A 25,466-nucleotide genomic window follows, 5' to 3' on the forward strand; every position below is an offset into this window, starting at 1 on the left:
GTGGCTCTTCAATTTTGTAACCCCTGAGGGGGGGTTAAAGGTTACCTTTGAAATTGGTTCAATTAGGCTTCGGCCTACACTCTGCTCCCCCTGCAGAGCCCTGGGCTCCAACACCGCCAGTTGGGGCCCGGTACTGCTAGCTGCACAGAGAAAAACACCAGCCAATGTGTCAGTGGGGTTCAGCACCGCCAGCTGTTCCCCTGCTGTGCAGCCGGCAACGTGTCCTGCAACTGCCACGCAGGCACAACAGACCCAAAAGCTGCCGCCAGTGCAGGCTTCGGCCTACACTCTGCTCCATCTCCTCCTCCTGCTGACCCCGGGCTCCAACACCGCCAGTTGGGGCCCGGTACTGCTAGCTGCACAGAGAAAAACACCAGCCAATGTGTCAGTGGGGTTCAGCACCGCCAGCTGTTCCCCTGCTGTGCAGCCGGCATCGTGTCCTGCAAAAGCCACGCAGACACAAGAACTGAAATTGAAGGGAACCTGTCCCCCCTCCCCCAGGCGTTTGTACGTTTTAAAGGCCACCTTGTACAGCGGTAATGCTGCATGTGTGCAAGGTGGCTCATAAACGTATTCTCCTCGCACATGTGGAACTGAAAACACGTCTAAAATGTGTCCTCTGTGTGACCATTTAACCGTCCCGGTGGTGTGACTTTCCTTTGTAATGACACGCTGCAACCCCCTTGGTAGCGCTGCCCGTCTTCTGGCATCATTGTTTGGCTGCCTGCGCCTCTGCGGGCGCCCTGACCCACACAACGCCCCTCGTTGTCTTATTTATTGGGACTGCGAGGGTGTGATTGACGGGCATGATCAGTGCATCAGTTCGCCTGTCCCTCATCTCCTTCCGCCTTCTGCGGACTGTGCGGCTTCATGGCCGTGGCATGCGATAAGGGATCAGATGACGCCGCACAGTCTGAAGCGGGTGTAAGGACCCGAGTGTGAGAGGCGAACATATGTGCTGCGCCAGGCCCTGAATCCCAGCCCCGCAGTCTTTTAACAATGTTAAGACACTGCGGGGCTGGGATTCATGGTCATCGCGAACCACACCGGCCGACATTAAATCATGCCAGAACATGGGCAGCGCTAACAGCGCTAGGCCAGGGGATAACACGACAGCGCAGACTCCTGTACAGCAAATAACAACGCTCAGGAGGCTGCACCCAGCACCAAGGTGGGATTCTTGACATCTGTGCTGCGTCTCATTACAAAGGGAACTCGCGCCTCCAACACAGTTTGACTGTTTAAAGGGCTAAATGTTATACGTGTTTCATTCAGCGTGTGCAAGGAGCGAAATTAAAAGAGCAACCTTTGACTTGTGCAGCACTACTGCTGCATAAGCTGTGGCTCTTCTACTTTGTAACCCCTGAGGGGGGGGTTAAAGGTTACCTTTGAAATTGGTTCAATTAGGCTTCGGCCAACACTCTGCTCCCCCTGCAGAGCCCTGGGCTCCAACACCGCCAGTTGGGGCCCGGTACTGCTAGCTGCACAGAGAAAAACACCAGCCAATGTGTCAGTGGGGTTCAGCACCGCCAGCTGTTCCCCTGCTGTGCAGCCGGCAACGTGTCCTGCAACTGCCACGCAGGCACAACAGACCCAAAAGCTGCCGCCAGTGCAGGCTTCGGCCTACACTCTGCTCCATCTCCTCCTCCTGCTGACCCCGGGCTCCAACACCGCCAGTTGGGGCCCGGTACTGCTAGCTGCACAGAGAAAAACACCAGCCAATGTGTCAGTGGGGTTCAGCACCGCCAGCTGTTCCCCTGCTGTGCAGCCGGCATCGTGTCCTGCAAAAGCCACGCAGACACTTGCTCTTGTACCTTCTGCTCCCCATCCTGGTTCCAGTACCGTCAGCTGGTTCCGGGCAGAGCCTTTGGCTTAGGTGCCTCCCTCTGGGTATCCGAGTTCCACCAACGTCAGGTGGTCCTTGGTAGTGCTTTCAGGCACGGGTACCTCCTGCTTAGTAACCGGGTTCCAGTAACGTCAGCTGGTCCTCGGTAGTTCCATTGGCTCTTGGACCTTCGGCTACCCATCCGGGTTCCAGCACCGTCAGCTGGTTCTCGGCAGTGTCTTTTGCTCTTGTACCTTCTGCTCCCCATCCTGGTTCCAGTACCGTCAGCTGGTTCCGGGCAGAGCCTTTGGCTTAGGTGCCTCCCTCTGGGTATCCGAGTTCCACCAACGTCAGGTGGTCCTTGGTAGTGCTTTCAGGCACGGGTACCTCCTGCTTAGTAACCGGGTTCCAGTAACGTCAGCTGGTCCTCGGTAGTTCCATTGGCTCTTGGACCTTCGGGTAGCCATCCGAGTTCCAGTTCCATCAGCTGGTTCTCGGCATTTTCTCAGCCTTCTTGTACCTTCTGCTACATTTCCAAGTTCAAGAGACTAAACACGATGACCCGGAAGACCACCCCTAAGATGACGACGACACCAGAGACGACAACCACCGTGATGACGACGACCCCGGAGACGACGACCCTGAAGACCACCCCGATGACGACGACCCCGGAGACGACGACCCTGGAGACGACGACGACCTGGAAGACCGAGAAGCAGAAGAACAAGAGGCTGCAGAACAAAGAGCAGAAGAACATTAAGCATAACACTAAATATCAGAGCAAAAAATATTATCTAAATTATAAGCAGAAGAAGACTAAGCAGTGTATGGGGGTGAGTCCGTTCCTCCTCGTGGTGCCCCTGGATAAAGCCTGATGCTGCAGGCCAAACTGAACGCGGACAAATGTAACTGTTTTGTGACAGGCAGAACGGAAGGTGTAATCTTCAAACTTTTATAGATAACAACTACGGGAATGCCTGTCACAAATAAGAATATGATGAAGAAGTAGAATATGATGAAGATAATAGTAAAATAAAAAGAATATGAACAATGTAACCAAACAAATAATAGGTAGAAGATGAAGAAGAAGATGAATAAGGTGAAGAAGTTGATGTCAAAGAAGCTGATGATGAGGATAATGAAGAAGAAAGTGTGGGAGAAGTAAAAAAGAAGGTGAAGGGCGTGGAAGTAGTGAAACATCAATATCTGACAAAATAAAAAAAAAATAAACATAGTCAAAATCTTTCTACCGCCGAACGTCATAAAAAAACCCCAAAATTCTGCTATTCTATTACATTGGGCTAAACCTCTGTGCCTTTAATGTCTCCGCCACGTCCCCCAATACATCCTACATTATTCTTAGTTGTTTTCCTTCATGTAGAATGAACCTACAAGTTTATAAAGGGTTTATTTTAATTCCGATATTTTCGTCCCATTGACTTGCATTGGGATCGGGTATCGGTATCGGATTGGATCCGATATTTTGACGGTATCGGCCGATACTTTCCGATACCGATACTTTCCGATATCGGAAAGTATCGCTCAACACTACTTATGATTTTGATCATTTTTCTGTTTCCTTAAAATTTAGCCATCATTTTAATTTTTATTTCAGAAATCGATACTACATGACAAGATAAGCAACTTTGTAATATATCTTATCAGAAAAATTTGCTTCTTTCTTCAGCAGGACTCATCATTCATTCTCAAAATTTTTAATTAACAGGTAAAATCTGTCTTCAGTGAAGACAGACTTTCCCATTACTGAGATAAGAAATGACAGTTACTATTGATAACATTCTATGTAAGTGAGAGGGGGAGAAGGGAGGAGTTCTTTCTCTAGCTCCTCCCCTCTGCATAGAATCTTATCAGTAGCAACAGTAGCAACTTTCATCTCCTATTTTAGTAATGGGAAAGACTGACTTCACTGAATACAGATTTTACCTTCAAATTGAGAATTTTGATAATGACTGATCAGTCCTAGGGGAGAGAGAAGCAGATTTCTCTGACAAGATATATCACAAAGTTTATAACTTTTATGTGTACTATTGATTTTTTAAATAAAAATTAAAACAACGATTACACTTAACCCCTTCATGACCCAGCCTATTTTGACCTTAATGACCTGGCCGTTTTTTGCAATTCTGACCAGTGTCCCTTTATGAGGTAATAACTCAGGAATGCTTCAACGGATCCTAGCGGTTCTGAGATTGTTTTTTCGTGACATATTGGGCTTCATGCTAGTGGTATATTTAGGTCGATAATTTTTGCGTTTATTTGTGAAAAAAATGCAAATTTGGCTAAAATTTTGAAAATTTTGAAATTTTGAATTTTTATTCTGTTAAACAAGAGAGTTATGTGACACAAAATAGTTAATAAATAACATTACCCACATGTCTACTTTACATTAGCACAATTTTAGAAACAAATTTTTTTTTTGCTAGGAAGTTATAAGGGTTGAAATTTGACCAGCAATTTCTCTTTTTTACAACGAAATTTACAAAACCATTTTTTTTAGGGACCACCTCACATTTGAAGTCAGTTTGAGGGGTCTATATGGCTGAAAATACCCCAAAGTGACACCATTCTAAAAACTGTACCCCTCAAGGTACTCAAAACCACATTCAAGAAGTTTATTAACCCTTCAGGGGCTTCACATCAGCAGAAGCAACATGGAAGGAAAAAATGAACATTTAACTTTTTTGTCACAAAAATGATCTTTTAGCAACAATTCTTTTATTTTACCAAGGGTTAAAAGAGAAACTGGACCCCAAAAGTTATTGCACAATTTGTCCTGAGTACGCCGATACCCCATATGTGGGGGGGAACCACTGTTTGGGCGCACGACAGGGCTCGGAAGGGAAGGAGCGCCATTTGAGTTTTTGAATTAAAAATTGGCTCCAATCTTTAGCGGACACCATGTCGTGTTTGGAGGGCCCCTGTGTGCCTAAACATTGGAACTCCCCCACAACTGACCCCATTTTGGAAACTAGACCCCCCAAGGAACTAATCTAGATGCATAGTGAGCACTTTGAACCCCCAGGTGCTTCACAAATTGATCCATAAAATGAAAAAGTACTTTTTTTTCACAAAAAATTTCTTTTATCCTCAATTTTTTCATTTTCACATGGGCAACAGGATAAAATGGATCCTAAAATGTGTTGGGCAATTGCTCCTGAGTACGCCGATACCTCATATGTGGTCACAAACCACTGTTTGTGCACACGGCAAGGCTTGGAAGGGAAGGAGCGCCATTTTACTTTTGAATGAAAAATTACACTATGTTCCAAATTATTATGCAAATGACATTTTTCTCGGATTTTCCTAAATGGTCGGTGCAAATGACAGTCAGTCTAATAAAAGTCATCACCCGTTAGAGTATACATCGAATTTTATTGAAGAAACCTCCCAATGATAACAGTATAATCTCCAAAATGAATAAAAACTCAAAATGCACTGTTCCAAATTATTAGGCATAGTAGAATTTCTAAACATTTGATTTGTTTTAAATAACTGAAAATGCTCATTTGTAGAATTTGCAGCATTAGGAGGTCACATTCACTGAACAAAAAAGCTATTTAACTCCAAAACATCCTAACAGGCCCAGTTACATGTTAACATAGGAGCCTTCTTTGATATCACCTTCACAATTCTTACATCCATTGGACTTGTGAGTTTTTGGGGAGTTTCTGCTTGTATTTCTTTGCATGAAGTCAGAATAGCCTCCCAGAGCTGCTGTTTTGATGTGAACTGCCTCCCACCCTCATAGATCTTTTGCTTTATGATACTCCAAAGGTTCTCTATAGGGTTGAGGTCAGGGGAAGATGGTGGCCACACCATGAGTTTATCTCCTTTTATGCCCATAGCAGCCAATTACTCAGAGGTATTCATTGTTATGCATGAAGATAATTTTGTTCCTGAAGGCACGTTACTGCTTTTTAGACCATGGAAGAAAGTTGTCAGTCAGAAACTCTATTTACTTTGCTGAGGTCATTTTCACACCTTCAGGAACCTTAAAGGGCCCTACCAGCAGGTTCCCTATGATTCCAGCCCAAAACATGACTCCTCCACCTCCTTGCTGACGTCGCAGCCTTGTTGGGACATGGTGGCCATCCACCAACCATCCACTACTCCATCCATCTGGACCGTCCAGGGTTGCTCGACACTCATCAGTAAACAAGACTGTTTGAAAATTAGTCTTCATGTATGTCTGAGCCCACTGCAACCATTTCTGCTTGTGAACACTGTTTAGGTGTGGCCGAATAGTAGGTTTATGCACCACAGCAAGCCTTTGAAGGATCCTACACCTAGAGGTTCGAGGGACTCCAGACGCACCAGCAGCTTCAAATAACTGTTTGCTGCTTTGTAATGGTATTTTGGCAGCTGCTCTCTTAATCTAATGAATTTGTCTGGCAGAAAACTTCCTCATTATGCCTTTATTTGCATGAACTCTGTCTGTGCTCTGTTTCAGTCACAAATCTCATCAGAGTATGATGATCACTCTTAAGTTTTCGTGAAATATCTAATTTTTTCATACCTTGTCCAAGGCATTGCACTATTTAGCGCTTTTCAGCAGCAGAGAGATCCTTTTTATTTCTCATATTGCTTGAAACCTGTGACCTGCATAATAATGTGGAACATCATTTTTGAGTAGTTTTCCTTTAATTAGAATCACCTGGAAAACTAATTATCACATGTGTTTAAGATTGATTTCAGTGATTCATTGAGCCCTGAGACACAATACCATCCACGAGTTTATTTGAAAAACAAAACAATTAAATCTTTATAACACTTAAATCCAATTTGCATAATAATTTGGAACACAGTGTAGCTCCAATCGCTAGCGGACACCATGTCGCGTTTGGAGAGCCCCTGTGTGCCTAAACATTGGAGCTCCTCCACATGTGACCCCATTTTGGAAACTAGACCCCCCAAGGAACTTATCTAGATGCATAGTGAGCACTTTGAACCCCCAGGTGCTTCACAAATTGATCCGTAAAAATGAAAAAGTCCTTTTTTTTCACAAAATTTTTTTTTATCCTCAATTTGTTCATTTCCACATGGGCAACAGGATAAAATGGATCCTAAAATGTATTGGGCAATTTCTCCTGACTACACTGATACCTCACATGTGGGGGTAAACCACTGTTTGGGCACATGGCAGGGCTCGGAAGAGAAGGAGCGCCATTTGACTTTTTGAATGAAAAATTAGCTCCAATCATTAGCGGACACCATGTCGCGTTTGGAGAGCCCCTGTGTGCCTAAACATTGGTGCTCCCCCACATGTGACCCCATTTTGGAAACTAGGCCTCCCATGGAACTAATCTAGATGTGCGGTGATCACTTTAAAACCCCAAGTGCTTCACAGAAGTTTATAACGCAGAGCTGTGAAAATAAAAAATCATTTTTCTTTCCTCTAAAATTATGTTTTAGCAAGCAATTCTTTAGTTTCACAAGGGTAGCAGGAGAAATTGGACCCCAAAAGTTGTTGTTCAGTTTGTCGTGAGTACACTGATACCCCATATGTGGGGGGAACCACTGTTTGGGCACACGTCGGGGTTCGGAGGGGAAGTAGTGACGTTTCGGAATGCAGACTTTGATGGAATGGTCTGCGGGCGTCATGTTGTGTTTGCAGAGCCCCTGATGTGCCTAAACAGTAGAAACCCCCCAAAACTGACCCTCTTTTGGAAACTAGACCCCCCAAGGAACTTATCTAGATATGTGGTGAGCACTTTGAACCCCCAAGTGCTTCACAGAAGTTTACAACGCAGAGCCGTGAAAATAAAAAATAATTTTTCTTTCCTCAAAAATGAAGTTTTAGCAAGCAATTTTTTATTTTCACAAGGGTTACAGGAGAAATTGGACCACAATAGTTTTTGCCCAGCTTGTCCTGAGTACGCTGATACCCTATATGTGGGGGTAAACCACTCTTTGGGCACACGTTGGGGCTCAGAAGGGAAGTAGTGACTTTTGAAATGCAGACTTTGATGGAATGGTCTGAGGGCGTCACGTTGCATTTGCAGAGCCACTGATGTGCCTAAACAGTAGAAACCCCCACAAGTGACCCCATTTTGGAAACTAGACCCCCCAAGGAACTTATCTAGATGTGTGGTGAGCACTTTGAACCCCCAAGTGCTTCACAGAAGTTTATGACGCAGAGCCGTGAAAATAAAAAATAATTTTTCATTCCTCTAAAATTATGTTTTAGCAAGCAATTTTTTATTTTTGCAAGGGTAACAGGGGAAATTGGACCCCAATAATTGTTGCCCAGTTTGTCCTGAGTATGCTTTTACCCCATATGTGGGGGTAAACCACTGATTGGGCGCATGTCGTTGCTGTTAAGGGAGGGAGCACCATTTGACTTTTTGAACGCAAGATTGGCTGGAATCAATGGTGGCACCATGTTGCATTTGGAGACCCCTGATATGCCTAAAAAGTGGAAGCCCCTCAATTCTAACTCCAACACTCACCCCAACACACCCCTAACCCAACTCTAGCCATGACCCTAATCACAACCCTAACCCCAACACACCCCTAACCACAACCCTAACCCCGACACACCCATAACCCTAATCCCAACCCTAACCCTAATCCTAACCCTAATCCCAACCCTAACCCTAATCCCAACCCTAACCACAACCCTAACCCCAACACACCCCTAACCCTAACCCTAACCAAAGGCCTAATCTTAACTCTATTTCCAATCCTAGCCCTAATTCCAACCCTAACTCTAATTCCAACCCTAACCCTAAGGCTATGTGCCCACGTTGCGGATTTGTGTGAGATTTTTCTGCACCATTTTTGAAAAATCCGCAGGTAAAAGGCACTGCGTTTTACCTGCGGATTTACCCCGAATTTCCAGTGTTTTTTGTGCGGATTTCAGCTGCGGATTCCTATTGAAGAACAGGTGTAAAACGCTGCGGAATCCGCACAAAGAATTGACATGCTGCGGAAAATACAACACAGCGTTTCCGTGCAGTATTTTCCGCACCATGGGCACAGCGGATTTGGTTATCCATAGGTGTACATGGTACTGTAAACTTGATGGAAAACTGCTAAGAATCCGCAGCGGCCAATCCGCTGTGGATCCGCAGCCAACTCCGCACCGTGTGCACATAGCCTAATTCTAACCCTAACCCTAGTTCTAACCCTAACCCTAACTCTAACCCTAATGCTAACCCTAGCCCTAACCCTAACCCTAACCCTAGTGCAGAAAAAATATATATATTTTCTTTATTTTATTATTGTCCCTACCTATGGGGGTGATACTTTTTTTTATTTTGATCACTGTGATAAGTTTATCACAGTGATCAAAATATACCGGGACCGAATCTGCCGGTAGGCAGATTCGGCGGGCGCACTGCGCATACGCCCGCCATTTTTGAAGATGGCGGCGCCCATGGAGAAGACGGACGGACTCCGGGAGGCTCGGCAAGTATGAGGGGGGGATCGGAGCACGGGGGGGTGGATCGGAGCACGGGGGGGTGGATCGGAGCATGGGGGAGCGGGCAGGAGGACGGGGGAGTGGACAGGCGGACGGAGGGGACTACGGGACAGATTGGAGGACTGGGGAGGCGATCGGTGGCTGTGGGGGGGGGGCACATCAGGGTTTCCAGCCATGGCCGATGATATTGCAGCATCGGCCATGGCTGGATTGTAATATATCACCACTTTTTATAGGTGAAATATTACGAATTGCTCTGATTGGCTGTTGCACTTTCAACAGCCAATCAGAGCGATCATAGCCACGAGGGGGTGAAGCCACCAGGGGGGGTGGCTTCACCCCCTCGTGGCTGAAGCACCACTCCCCCTGTCCCTGCAGATCGGGTGAAATTGGAGTTAACCCTTTCACCCGATCTGCAGGGACGCGATCATTCCATGATGCCACATAGGCGTCACAGGTCGGATTGGCACCGACTTTCATGACGCCTACGTGGCGTCACAGGTCGGGAAGGGGTTAAACTGTTGGCATTAGTGTTATCGCTTTTTTAATGTTATTAATTGATGAATAATATCAGCAGACCTTGTGTAGTGGAATATGTAAAGTTATAGATGTGTGACCAGCAGTAATTTAACATCTGTCCTGGAGGCTGCAGGTCTCTCAGGGATCACAGCATATATTATCTGAAAAGGAAGTCTACTGTCTCCATTCTCGACAGGGGGTCTGCTGGGAACCAGGAAGAAAGGGAAACATTTCACACATTCGGCTCTTTGAAGAGAGATGTCAATTACTGCCTGACACTATCTGTGAGAAACTTTTACACAAGGAATCTCAGATGAAATAATATATTCATTGGGGGAGAGGCCGTGGTCCAATAAAAAAACAAGCAATTATAATATTAACATGAGAGGCTGGTCTAAAAATTTGACCTCCAGAGTAAGTCTTTAAATTAGGCTTGTACATTTATAAAGTTGTTCACATATTGGGGGCAACCGAGCTGATGTGTTCCAGTCCATATTCACCCCACCCTCAGGGAGCAGAAAGCAGACTACAAAGTTAGACATTTCTGTAAGTTTTCTCCTGTTTATTTTTATAACTGTCTTGCATATTTGTATGTCTCTTTATTACCATATTTTTATAACCTTTTTATTATAAGCACTGTACCTTTTTGTATTAAAGCATAAAACTTTAAGAAGTTGAATTTTGTATGTTCTAAAGAATCCATAGCCTTAAACAGTGTGAGCCTTGTGATTGGCAGACAGTAGTAGTAATATTTCCGGGACTCATCGCCCGTGTGTTTGGTGAGTGGTGGCAGCGTGTATGAGTGGGTGTGTGGCCTGGGTCGGTGTGTGATTTATGCTCCCATTACAGCATAGGACAGAGATTGAATGCTGGACTGAGAGAGGGGAGATAGATTAACCCTTGCAGGCGCAACCCCAAGTCACGTGCTGAGAGCGGGTACGTGACAAATTGGTGGCAGCACGGTGGGGATCCGTGACACCTTGTTTTCCTGAAAATTGTAACTCACAGCCATTTATGGAATATCCTGAAACTATCACATAAATGCTAAAGGTAAATAAAAATGGCTACTTTTTTGATTGGTCTAGTGTAATTTTCCGATTTGTCAGATAGCATTAGGTAGTGACTGAGAATTATCACCTTCCTGTTATCGTTACTTTGCATTTTTCAGGCTATACGAAAAAGTAACAAAAAAGTTCTAGGAGACCATACTGACAATCCAGTGTCTTTTGAAGTAGGACAACCCAGGTCCTAAGTTTGCAGAGACGACTTAAGGCATGGCTGTGTGAAACCGGGTTAAATGCTCCTGAAAGCTAGAAGAAGCAAACTTGGTTCTTTGCTGTCTTTCTGGTCCTTGTATTTGTGTTTCCATAGCCCACAATGTGACCCAAATCAGCTACAGTTCTGCTAGTGACTAACATCATGACGTGCCTCAAATTCAGTGGAAAAAAAAGCATTAAAAAAATGAAGAAATGAGATGAACCCGGCAGACCCTACATAAAGTCTGGGGAGCAATGAAAATGTTAAAATGGATGGAAAAAATGCTGAATGGAAGGTGAGCAGCATGGGGGAAGACCCCAGGAAACATCAAACATCTTTGATTCCCAGATCACTGCTGAGAACAATGGTGCCACACTTTTACTCCACTTTGAGGACTAACAATAAAACATTCAAAATTGACGAGAAATTGGAGTTTACGGGAAGAAAAATGTTAATAAACATTCGTTCCTGTATAATCACTTGCATAAAAGGCAAAATTTATCAAGGATTTAAAATTAATAATTTAAGTAAACCAAAATTTAAATTTGTATAAAAAAATGGAAATTTCAGTTTAGTTTATGAAGGAAGAAAAAATGTGATGGAAGAGAGACTGGAAAATACACCCTGTATTAAACAAAGAAGGGCCTCACACACATTCTGTTCAAATTGTCATGTAGTGGTACTCCTAGACTCTCAAAGGCTATGTACTAAGTGCCAAGCCTGCCAAAAATTACAAGCAGGGTCATCCCTACACCATTCAAGGCAGCAACAGCAGTACCTCATTCAAATACTATGAACAAAGTATAGCTGTGGTACTCCTGCATTCAGAAAAGATCTTCAGAGTGCAAACTCTTCCATAAATTACAAGCAGGATCATCCAAACACCCATGAGGGAACCAACTGTATTACCTCATTCAAATAATGTTAGCAAAGTATACAGCGAGAAGCAAAAGGGCAACAATGTTTTGGACTTTTAGACTCCATATCTCACCATGCACTACTGCTTGAATGTGATACTACCATGATTTTATACACAATCATCTTAGCTATTTCATACATATATTTGACTTTCAACTGTTTAGCAAATAATTAGTTCTGCAGATTCTTATCATGTCACTGCATTGTTACTGTTTTGCTACTGGTGGTAGAAAAATCTTTTTCTTCCTGTATACTACAAAACACAACCAGTTCTCACATTTCCTAATAGCTCAGTGTTCTATAAGGTTGATTCCCAAGCAAAAGGTCACTTGTTTGAATCGAGGAGCAGTCATGAAGAAGATTTCCCAAGAAAAGAGAAACAGCATCATCCAGATCATCGATAGGGATCTCTCAGCCAAGAAAAATGACAAACTGCATCATAATTTTTGTAAATATAAACACTCCTGGTTGGGTGTCCATCTGCTGGGTTAGGTGTAGTGGAAGACCTGTCGGTCCCTATTAACCTATATCTACTGTGGTGAAATTCATGCCATTTTGGTGGAGTCTGCCACAAATTTTTGGCAATGTGAACACTCCCGGGTTGGGTGTGGTGGAAGACCTGTTGGTCCCTATTATACTTTTTCTACTCTAGTAAAATTGATGGCACTTTGGTGGTGTGTGCCACTAATTTTTGTAAATGTGAAAACTCCTGGTTGAGTGTCCATCTGGTGGGTTGGGTGTAGTGGAAGACCTGTTGGTCTCTGTTATACTATTTCTACTGTGATGAAATTGATGGCATTTTGTTGGTGTCTGCAACTAGTTTTTGTAAATGTGTAGACTCCTGGCTGGTTCTCCTTCATATGTGTTGCCTGTAGCAACAGACCTTCAAGACCATCAGGACTCCACTTCATTGGAGTCAACTACCCGTGTTACTACTATCCTTAGGTTTTTCTGACAATAGTAGTCCGTGAAACTGATATATGTGCCACCTGAGTGTGGCTGAGCATGAAAACAGGTTGAGCTGTTGTGGTGTCAGGGCTCCCAGCACACCAGGCTTACACCGATCCCTCACCCACCTCGTCTTACTTTGACGTTCAATTGAAAGCTGTAAATGCTGGCCCAGATCCAAATACCTCATGCTTGGCTGATTGCTGCCACGCTATGCTAAAATTTGTACTGTGGGTAAATTGAAGCCACTTTCCAGGTGTCACCCTAATTTGATGTATTTTGGCAGCTTTTCAGGCCATTTGAAGGTGTTGTGCATGTGTTTGTTTTTGCCTCCCATTGACTTGAACGATGTTTGGTTATGTTTGGCAAATATTCAACGAATAAATCGACGCGAATATTGCAAATTCATAATCTGAGCCAAACATTGAAATATTCGCTCATCTCTAGCCACAAAGCGCGTAATACTCTATTGGATGACAATATACTCCACTTTTTCACCCCTAAAAAAATTTGGTCACTTTTTCCGCTGTGTATTTAGCAACAGAGTGTGAAAGCCTTAGCCCTGCCTAAAGCCTTTATTTTTCCACTCTGTCTGCAACTGTCCCTAGGCTAAAAGCAGAATGTATCTGATACAAACAGCAAAAGACAACATTAGTCCTAAGAAGGACCGTCAGTGTTAGTATAATGGTTCAGCATCAGCACCAGAATGAACACTAAAGGACTCTGATTAGTTAAACTATACACACACAGCTATCGATAGCTGCTCTCTTCCTTCAATCACACCTGTCCCTACGCTAAATGCAGAATGTATCTGATACAAACAGCAAAGCTCAATATTAGCCCTTAGAAGAGCTGTTAGTATGATGATTCTGAATCGGTACCGGTATCAATGCTACAGAACTCTGATTCGTTCAGCTGTGCACATAGCCTTAGACAAGCACTCTCTCTCTCCAATATGAACTGTCCTTGAGCTGTGCAATGGTGTCAGTGTGCCGAACTTGGTGGCGCCTGTTGTATAAACATCTGATGATGTAATAAGGCCAGCCAATCACAGGAAAAACACTACCGAGATGGCATTACAGTGACTGGCAGGCAATCCCTGCATGGTTATAGGCTGTGAAACATGCGCCAAACGGGTAAGGCGGGATCCGAGTTTCAAATTCGAACATCGGTTAATGCTCAAAGAGTAACGAGCATATCTGAGCACCGAGATACTCAAGTGATATCTGAGTATCTTCAAGCATGTTTGCTCATCTCTAGTCTTTATGTAATAGATATTTATGAGATATCTGAGTTAAAGTATTTTCAATATATGAGCATATTCTCTTTAATAATGAGGGCTTGAACATGTAATAATGAAGCTTCGATAGCACGCTACGGACAGTATATCATTTATTCTAAGCCATTTCAAGAGCATCGAGCACTTGCAAGCCCAGCAATTTCAGATATCTATTTATGCAATCTACAATGACCACTCTATATTAGTACCACTTGTTTAGGCATATTTACAATTGTGTATAGTAAGAGTAGTATCAATGTCTATGTCTATCGTAAAATAATGGAATTTTGTATATGTATGCAAACAGCAAGTCCTTGGAGAGATATCAAGGTTGGTTCCATCAGTAACGAGTTTGCAATCTGCCAGTACAGTGCCAGAGAAGTGCAGTAATGAAAACTGGAAAAATGTTATTAAATTTGATTTCATGTAAAGAGATGGAGCTCATTACTGCATTTATTTCCCAGTAAACACTTCCCTTCTATCCGTAATTGTAGTCTGGTCTTGTTGTTCTTGTGCATTGCGGCTCATAATCCCATTCGATGGTGTGATGTCTGCTAATTTGTATCTCTGTCTGGCTGTCGTTTGCTTTCTCTCACTTCATGTTTATTTTTGTCTATCTAATTTTTCTTATAATGAATGTTACCTGGCATTTGCAACTGCTCATTTTTCACACCATAAAGCAAGGCTCGGAAATGTTTTTAATATGTAATATTAATGGATTTAAAGAGAACGTATCAACTGGTTCATGGTGCCTGAATCATGGGCAGGATGAATCAAACGCTGGCTGAGTCATTGCAGAACGGTATGTTGTACTCAGAACGATGTTTCAGGGAAGACATAGTTTTATAAGTCGATAATGGGCCATTTGTCCTTTTCTGACTAACCCTACACTGTCCCTGGCAGCTTTTTCCTGGGTAGAACATATATGGCTGCTATACGCAGCCAGACTGTGATTTATGCTGCATGTTATACAGGGGTCTGCTGCATCCTGCAGTGCATTGACATTGTGTCTTGGTGTTGGTTAATACGGCTGCCTTTTTTTCAGTGATGTTTTAAGGATCAGACATTGTCTGAATAATTACAGCCAGGTATGTTTTCTCCTAAGAGGTGTTTCAGAGAAAACATAGAATCATAGAATGGTAGAGTTGGAAGGGACCTCTTGGGTCATCTGGTCCAACCTCCTGCTCAAAGCAGGATTCACTAAATCATCCCAGACAGATGTATGTCCAGCCTCTGTTTGAAGGCTTCTATTGAAGAAGAACTCACCACCTCTCGTGGCAGCCTGTTCCACTCATTGATCACCATATTTTTCTAATATCTAGTCTGTGTCTCCTCCCATTCAGTTTCATCCCATTGCTTCTAGTCTTTCTTGTGCAAATGAGAATAAAGATGATCCTTCTATAATGTGGCATATCTTTAAATTACTTTATCTCATGGCTCACTAGTCCAATACCGTCCCTAGAAGCTTCTCCCCCCTTGTAAAACATCGTACGACTGCGATAATGCAGCCTTGTTCATGCTGTGTGTGATTCAGGCAGCGTGAATCCATCAAATCACAGGTTACCTTTAAATCCATTGTCAATTGCGAAACGTGTGTAAAGTGAGATTGACCTTCTGGTCCTCTTGGACCTCTGCAGTAAATATTTTGAATTTTAGTTTCTGATATCCATTTGCTTTCCATGACTTGGTAAAGTGTTAGACTTTAGTTTGATCATTAGTAAGACTATGTTGTAATACTGTGAGATTGTATTTTCTGCCCTGATCAAGTGGCTATGTGTTCATTTATTTTTTCTACTCTAACATCTAACATGCCTATCTCCATGATTTTAGATTATGGTGTTAATGGTACTAATAAAGATTAGCATGAACTTTTATTTTTTAAGTATTTCATGCTTTTTTTCTTTCTATCTTTTATAAAAAAAAATTAAAAAGGGTAGGTAGGTACCCTCTAACATCTACCAAAAGTGCCAGTGTGTCCATCACTTGACGGTGGATTCATTTATGTCATATGGAAGTAAACAGAAAAGGATGCTATTGAAAGACAGCAAGCAACGATCTTCAAAACTGCAGGAAATTATTGAGAAAATATATTGGAAATGGAATCATTTTTTAATATTATACTCTTGGCAGCTTATTTACAGAAACAGGAATATCCCTTTAATGCATCTCCATTGTACAGTAATAGATAATGATACGGCAACTGTTCATATTGTTATTTAGCATTTTATTGCCAAGATTAGGGACTCGCGCATAAAACTTTCGAAGAATGCAACAAGTATACGGTTGTGATATTAGCAATAAGTTTTGATCCACATAACCTATAAAAATATCAAATAATTGTGGATTTCCCATTCATATAACCTTTAAAAATGCCAGAAAGGTGCAAATAAAAACCCCACGTGAGGAGGGAAAGGATATAACAATAGCAGACAGTCACCAGGAGAGTCATTCAGACTCTTTATTTGCTGCACCTGAACTTTCCTGATGATACAAAGAGAAAATGGTGGAAAACTCAGGGTTATATACAAATAATAATGAATACATTTTCTTCTTAACCACAATAACTTGTTTTACCTAAAGATACAAGATGGATTTTATTGTCCATAGAGATAATTTCATGCTCGGGTTTTACTATCGGTAGAAACATTTTAATAAAGGGGTTATCCAAATTCATCAGCTTCACATTATATTCAAATTGTCATGGTCAAAAATTACTTTTATTTCAACTCTTTAAAATCTCAAAAGTTTAAAAATAAAAACATATACAACAGTCCAATATATTTATCTGGGGACATAGTATCCCTGTTAAATATCTGCATTGTCCCTCCCTACCTTGCCATGGAGGTTGACACCCTACACAATACACAAATAGAGCCCACCGTACCATGATGGCTTTCCCTGACTATTCCTATAAGACCCTATAATGGGACAAAAGTTCTAACTAACAGAAAAAGCTTTAACCCCTTTACCCCCAAGGGTGGTTTGCACGTTAATGACCAGGCCAATTTTTACAATTCTGACCACTGTCCCTTTATGAGGTTATAACTCTGGAACGCTTCAATGGATCCCGGTGATTCTATCATTGTTTTCTCGTGACATATTGTAATTCATGATAGTGGTAAAATTTCTATAAATATTACCTGCGTTTATTTGTGAAAAAAACCGAAAATTTGACGAAAATTTAGAAAATTTTGCAATTTTCCAACTTTGAATTTTTATGCAATTAAATCACAGATATATGTCACACAAAATACTTAAAAAGTAACATTTCCCACATGTCTACTTTACATCAGCACAATTTTGGAACCAAATTTTTTTTTTGTTAGGGAGTTATAAGGGTTAAAAGTTGACCAGCAATTTCTCATTTTTACAACACCATTTTTTTTTTAGGGACCACATCTCATTTGAAGTCATTTTGAGAAGTCTATATGATAGAAAATAACCAAGTGTGACACCATTCTAAAAACGGCACCCCTCAAGGTGCTCAAAACCACATTTAAGAAGTTTATTAACCCTTCAGGAGTTTTACAGGAATTTTTGAAATGTTTAAATAAAAATGAACATTTAACTTTTTTTCACAAAAAATTTACTTCAGCTCCAATTTGTTTTATTTTACCAAGGGTATCAGGAGAAAATAGACCCCAAAAGTTGTTGTACAATTTGTCCTGAGTACGCATATACCCCATATGTGGGGGTAAACCACTGTTTGGGCACATGGCAGAGCTCGGAAGCGAAGGAGCGCCATTTGGACTGCTCAATGCAAAATTGACTGGAATTGAGATGGGACGCCATGTTGTGTTTGGAGAGCCACTGATGTGCCTAAACATTGAAACCCCCACAAGTGACACCATTTTGGAAAGTAGACCCCCTAAGGAACTTATCTACATGTGTGGTGAGCACTTTGACCCATTAAGTGATTCGCAGAAGTTTATAATGCAGAGCCGTAAAAATAAAAAATCTGATTTTTTCACAAAAATGATCTTTTCGCCCCCAATTTTTTATTTTCCCAAGGGTAAGAGAAGAAATTGGACCCCAAAAGTTGATGGACAATTTGTCCTGAGTACGCTGATACCCCATATGTGGGGGTAAACCACTGTTTGGGCACATGGGAGAGCTCGGAAGGGAAGTAGCGCTGTTTGACTTTTCAATGCAAAATTGACAGGAATTGAGATGGGACGCCATGTTGCGTTTGGAGAGCCACTGATGTGCCTAAACATTAAAACCCCCCACAAGTGACACCATTTTGAAAAGTAGACCCCCTAAGAAACTCATCTAGTGTTGTGAGAGCTTTGAACCCCCAAGTGTTTCACTGCAGTTTATAACGCAGAGCCGTGAAAATAAAAATTATTTTTTTCCACAAAAATTTTTTAGCCCCCAGTTTTGTATTGTTCCAAGGGTAACAGTTGAAATTGGACCTCAAAAGTTGTCAAATTTGTCGTGAGTACGCTGATACCCCATATGTGGAGGGGAACCACCGTTTGAGCGCATGGCAGACCTCGGAAGGGAAGGAGTGTCATTTGGAATGCAGACTTAGATGGATTGGTCTGCAGGCGTCACATTGCATTTGCAGAGCCCCTAATGTACCTAAACAGTAGACACCCCCCACAAGTGACCCCATATTAGAAACTAGACCCCCAAGGTACTTATCTAGATGTGTTTTGAGAACTTTGAACCCCCAAGTGTTTCACTACAGTTTATAACGCAGAGCCGTGAAAATAAAAAATCCTTTTTTTTCCACAAAAATTGTTTTTTAGCCCTCAGTTTTGTATTTTTCCAAGGGTAACAGTTGAAATTAGACCCCAAAAGTTGTTGTCCAATTTATCCTGAGTATGCTGATACCCCATATGTGGGGGGAATCAAAGTTTGAGCGCATGGCAGAGCTCGGAAGGGAAGGAGCGTCATTGGAATGCAGACTTAGATGGATTGGTCTGCAGGCGTCACATTGCGTTTGCAGAGCCCCTAATGTACCTAAACAGTAGAAACCCCCCACAAGTGACCCCATATTGAAAACTAGACCCCCCATGGAACTTATCTAGATGTGTTGTGAGAACTTTGAACCCCCAAGTGTTTCACTACAGTTTATAATGCTGAGCCGTGAAAATAAAAAATCCTTTTTTTTCCACAAAAATTATTTTTTAGCCCCCAGTTTTTTATGTTCCCAAGGGTAACAGGAGAAACTGGACACCAAAAGTTGTTGTCCAATGTGTCCTGAGTACGCTGATACCCAATATGTTGGGATAAACCCCTGATTGGGCACACGGGAGAGCTCGGAAGGGAAGGAGCACTGTCTTACTGTTTCAACGCAGAATTGGCTGGAATTGAGATAGGACGCCATGTCGCGTTTGGAGAGCGCCTGATGTGCCTAAACAGTGGAAACCCCCCAATTATAACTGAAACCCTAATCCAAACACATCCCTAACCCTAATCCCAATGGTAACCCTAACCACACCCCTAACCCTGACACACCCCTAACCCTAATCTCAACCTTATTCCCAACCGCAAATATAATCCAAACCCTAACTTTAGCCCCAATCCTAACCCTAACTTTAGCCCCAACCCTAACTGTAGCCTTAACCCTAGCCCCAACCCTAACCCTAACCCTAACCCTTGCCCTAGCCCAAACCCTAGCCCTAACCCAAACCCTAGCCATAACCCTAGCCATAACCCTAGCCCTAACCCTAACCCTAACCCTAATGGGAAAATGGAAATAAATACATTTTTTTAATTTTTTGCTAACTAAGGGGGTGATAAAGGGGGGTTTGATTTACTTTTATAGCGGGTTTTTTAGCGGATTTTTATGATTGGCAGCTGTCACACACTGAAAGACGCTTTTTATTGCAAAAAATATTTTTTGCGTTACCACATTTTGAGAGCTATAATTTTTCCATATTTTGGTCCACAGAGTCATGTGAGGTCTTGTTTTTTTCGGGACGAGTTGATGTTTTTATTGGTAACATTTTCGGGCACGTGACATTTTTTGATCGCTTTTATTCTGATTTTTGTGAGGCAGAATGACCAAAAACCAGCTATTCATGAATTTCTTTTGGTGGAGGCATTTATACCGTTCCGTGTTTGGTAAAATGGATAAAGCAGTTTTATTCTTTTGGTCAGTACGATTTCAGCGATACCTCATTTATATTTTTTTTATGTTTTGGCGCTTTTATACGATAAAAACTATTTTATAGAAAAAATAATTATTTTTGCATCGCTTTATTCTGAGGACTATAACTTTTTTCTTTTTTCTTTGATGATGCTGTATGGCAGCTCGTTTTTTGCAGGACAAGATGACGTTTTCAGCATTACCATGGTTATTTATATCCATCTTTTTGATCGCGTGTTATTCCACTTTTTGTTTGGCAGTATGATAATAAAGCGTTGTTTTTTGCCTCGTTTTTTTTTACGGTGTTCACTGAAGGGGTTAACAAGTGGGACAGTTTTATAGGTCGGGTCGTTACGGATGTGGCGATACTAAATAAGTGTACTTTTAATGTTTTTTTTTATTCAGATAAAGAAATGTATTTATAGGAACAATATATATATTTTTTTGGAATTTTTTTGGGGAATTTTTTTTAATTTTTTTTACACATGTGAATATTTTTTTTACACTATAACATTGCCCCTGGGGGGGGGCATCATGTTACAGTGTAAGATCGCTGATCTGACACTTTGCTGTGTACTGTGTCAGATTGACGATCTGACGTGCACAGCTCCAGGCTTCCCGGCGCCTGCTCTGAGCAGGCGCAGTGAAGCCACCTCCGTGCAGGACCCGAATGCCGTGGCCATTTTGGATCCGGGCCTGCTGCAGGAAGGAGGAGGTAAGAGACCCTCGGAGCAACGCGATCACATTGCGTTGCTCCGGGGGTCTCAGGGAAGCCTTCCCTGCACGATGCTTCCCTATACCGCTGGAACACTGCAATCATGTTTGATCGCAGTGTGCCAGGGGTTAATGTGCCGGAGGTGGTCCATGAAAGCTCCTGGCACATAGTGCCGGATGTCAGCTGCGATAGTCAGCTGACACCCGGCCGCGATTGGCCGCACTCCCCCCGTGAGCACGGCCGATCGCTATGACGTACTATCCCGTCGGTGGTCATACGGGCCCACCCCACCTCGACAGGATAGTACGTCTAATGTCAGAAAGGGGTTAATACCAAATAACTTGCCAGGGTGAACCACATGTACAGGTGTATATATTTAGCAAATATTTAAATGCAAAACACAATGTTTTATGAGTATCATGTGTTCTTATGAATTAATGCAATAGGTGCAATGTCCTAATCCAAGAGACTCCTATATACAGCTCTGGCAAAAAATGAACCCCATTGAAAACCTCTGGAATGATGGATAGTCACAAGCCATCAAACAAAGAACTGCTTACCGTATTTTTCAGACTATAAGACGCACCGGACTATAAGGCGCACCCAGGTTTTAGAGGTGGAAAATAGGGAAAAAAATATTTGAAGCAAAAAAATGTGGTAAAATATTTAATAACATAAATAACATACTATTATATGTGGTGTTATTATATATGATAGTATGTTATTATGTTGGAAGCTGCGGGGCCAGTGTGGTGTCTGTGAAGTACTATATGAAGATGCTGGAGGGTGAGTATAAGAATGGGGGCACAGGGCTTATATTGAAAGCACCACTCCAGCACTGCAAAATAACACTGGAGTGCTGCTTTAAAATCCCATGGGAGAACTATAACTCCCAGCATGTCCTGCAGATCCTATGAAATGCTGGGAGTTATAGTTCACCAAAGGAGTGACAGAGTGCTTTATTGTGTTTTGTAAAGACTAACCTCTTAATTGTGGCAGCCAGCCACACTGTGGTGAGGTAAAAGCATCCCATAACTGCACACACAGAGCCCTCCCTCTTGTTGCCTTTCCACAGCACAGGTTATAAGAGGAAGCCAGCAGATTCTAGTGGGGAGTCTGCAGGACCTGTGATGATGTCAAGAAGAGGGAGGGCTCTGAGCTGCCATGTGATGCTCCAGCCCGCCCACTTCTGACATCACACAGGTCCTCCTTGTGCACAGCACTCCGCGTCCAGCCCAGGCAGGTATACAGCGATCTCCTCTCCCCTGGCCCCTGATGCTGCTGCCTCCTCCTCCCCTGGACACACAGATCTAACCATGTGTGTCACTGCTTAAGTGCAGTATTCATTTGCTGCTCCTGGCTCACCAATCAGCTGATAGGTGGGCGGGGAAGCAGCTAATGAATATTCACTGCACTTAATCATCAGGACCCCATGGTTTCCCCAGGGCAGCTGGGACATTTTTCTGCCTCCTGAAGTGGGATAACAGTGCGATCCCACTCGCTGCTGCCCCCCTCCCCACATGCTACATCCCTACCAAAAGTGCGTCTTATGGTCGGAAAAATACGGTACATTTTAGTGCCAGAAGCAGTGTGAAAGACTGGTGGAAAGCATGAAAGTTGTGATTAAAAATCATGGTTATTCCACAAAATATTGATTTCTGAACCCTTCGTGAGTTAAAACATTAGTATTGTTGTTTCTAAATGATTATGAACTTGCTTTCTTTGCATTATTTGAGATCTGAAAGCACTTGTTTTTTTTTTTACCATTTTTCTTTGTTAGAAAAAAATGCAAAATGTATTGCTTGGAAAATCGGAGACATGTTGTCCGAAGTTTATAAAATAAATGAACTATTTACATTTTACTCAAAAATATACCTATAAAGAGAAAAATCAGACAAACTGAACATTTTGCAGAGGTCTCTTAACTTTTGCCAGAGCTGTATATGTGTATATATATCACATTTAATTGAAATTCAGACTACGACAGAAAACAATTGTACTGTATTTGCTAAAAGTGATCTTGAGATATCAGGATTTGTGTCATTGTTACTAATAAATGCCTATGAAAAGTGAATGAGTATAGAAGGGCTGAACATACTGTATTTGTAGATATCCAAAAAATAGAACCAAAACGGAAGCTTTATGCCAATAAAAACATTAATTTTATTTATAATAATACATTAAAATCCTAATAAAGTCCAAATGACAGTCAGTGGTAAAACATAAGACAGAATATATACTGTCTGCTGAGAAGATACATATGTCAGTTCACCTATCAAAAAAGTGTTCCCTAATAATTACAGCCCAAAACAGAGAGAGAGTATATAGGATATATAAATACTAAATAGCAAAAGGTGCTTAAATGTATATTATTCCATATATATGGGCTAAATAGAGGTGCATAGGTCTGCACTATGTGTCATTGCATAAGCCAGGGCTACACTATATGTTATACCTAAGAAAGTAGCATAATTGCTACATAGTAATGCTCAAATGTGAGGCATAGTGAAGGTATATAGAATAATACCACTATATGTATAGATATGCTGACCATATGCCAAGTAGTACGCACACATAAGATATAGGGAGAGGTGAAAAAGTATTTACCTGTACCAGCAGAACAGTAAATGGACCCCGACGCGCGTTTCGCGTTTAAGCTTCGTCCAGGGGAGTAGTCTGGACGAAGCTTAAACGCGAAACGCGCGTCGGGGTCCATTTACTGCTCTGCTGGTACAGGTAAATACTTTTTCACCTCTCCCTATATCTTATGTGTGCGTACTACTTGGCATATGGTCAGCATATCTATACATATAGTGGTATTATTCTATATACCTTCACTATGCCTCACATTTGAGCATTACTATGTAGCAATTATGCTACTTTCTTAGGTATAACATATAGTGTAGCCCTGGCTTATGCAATGACACATAGTGCAGACCTATGCACCTCTATTTAGCCCATATATATGGAATAATATACATTTAAGCACCTTTTGCTATTTAGTATTTATATATCCTATATACTCTCTCTGCTTTGGGCTGTAATTATTAGGGAACACTTTTTTGATAGGTGAACTGACATATGTATCTTCTCAGCAGACAGTATATATTCTGTCTTATGTTTTACCACTGACTGTCATTTGGACTTTATTAGGATTTTAATGTATTATTATAAATAAAATTCATGTTTTTATTGGCATAAAGCTTCCGTTTTGGTTCTATTTTTTGGATATCTGCTTTATTTTGGAAGTGCCTGGAATATAGGTTATTGTTTGGATAATACTGTATTTGTAGTAAGAATAGGAAGTCGATTTATTTATTTGGATTTTTTCTTTATTTTTTTGTTGTATATTTATATGCATGTGTGGCATTCAATGCATTATGATTATTCCAAACACAATCTTCTCCATATATTATTTCTATATAAATGTAGAATAATTATTTGTGATGATACTTTGGAGAATCCCTGGATGCGCCAATTAAACACTGCATGAATATTTAATAAGATAATTAATTTTAATTCCCATATTCCCTAGTGATAACGCTGTAGGCAGTCTTGCATGGGTATTGTCCAGAGAATAAACAAGCAGTTTTTCTTTAATGTAAAGAATTGTGTCTTTTTCTTATATTAAAACTTCATTTGTTTATAATTGTCCTTAAGCCCCCACACTCCCATTTATTTATAGCTATGGTTAATTTAATGTGTCTTGGCTGTTGGTTTCCATTTCAGGAAAGAATAAGTTTGTTATGGTGCCTGGGCAATATTTATAGAAAAAGAAGTAGTATTTAGAGCATCACAATATATCATGTACATGCACAGATGATGGAGTAGTCTCCTTTTCTACAGATCTGATGCCCTGGTCTGTGCTGTCCACTCCAACTACTTGATATTTCCACCACTATTAGGGCTCATTCAGATGTCAGGGATTTTTCATTTAAGCAAGAAACAGTCTGAGTTTCATCAGTTTTTCTTATCAGAGTTTCATCAGTTTTTTCTTGGATGAAAAAAATGAACTTCTGGATGTTTTTATAGCTTCTCTTATCAGTCTGTGAAACAAACCACGGATGGATGGCATTTGACTGTTGTCTGTTTTATTGAGCAGACTCATAGACTTTCACTATTGAGTTTGGATTGAGACTCGGATCAATATCGGACATATCTCCGTTATTTGTGTGGACCACACTGGTTGCAAAAATACACAGACTTGTGAACAGCTCCATAGAATATAATACTGTACATAGAATATAGATACTGTATTTTATAATAGATAGTTCTATTATAAAAACAAAACAAAGTGAAAAACAAAGACAGAACTTGTACATGAAAAACTGATGTCTAAATGAACCCTTACTTTCCAGGTAACATCCATCTATATGTAGTCGTGGCGAAGTGCCATTGCATTCCCACACCCTGGCACCCCACAAAGGAAACATAAAGTAGAACACTCACTTAAGATTCTAA

The sequence above is a fragment of the Ranitomeya variabilis genome, chromosome 6 (assembly GCF_051348905.1).
Source record: "Ranitomeya variabilis isolate aRanVar5 chromosome 6, aRanVar5.hap1, whole genome shotgun sequence".
Taxonomy (NCBI): Eukaryota; Metazoa; Chordata; class Amphibia; order Anura; family Dendrobatidae; genus Ranitomeya; species Ranitomeya variabilis.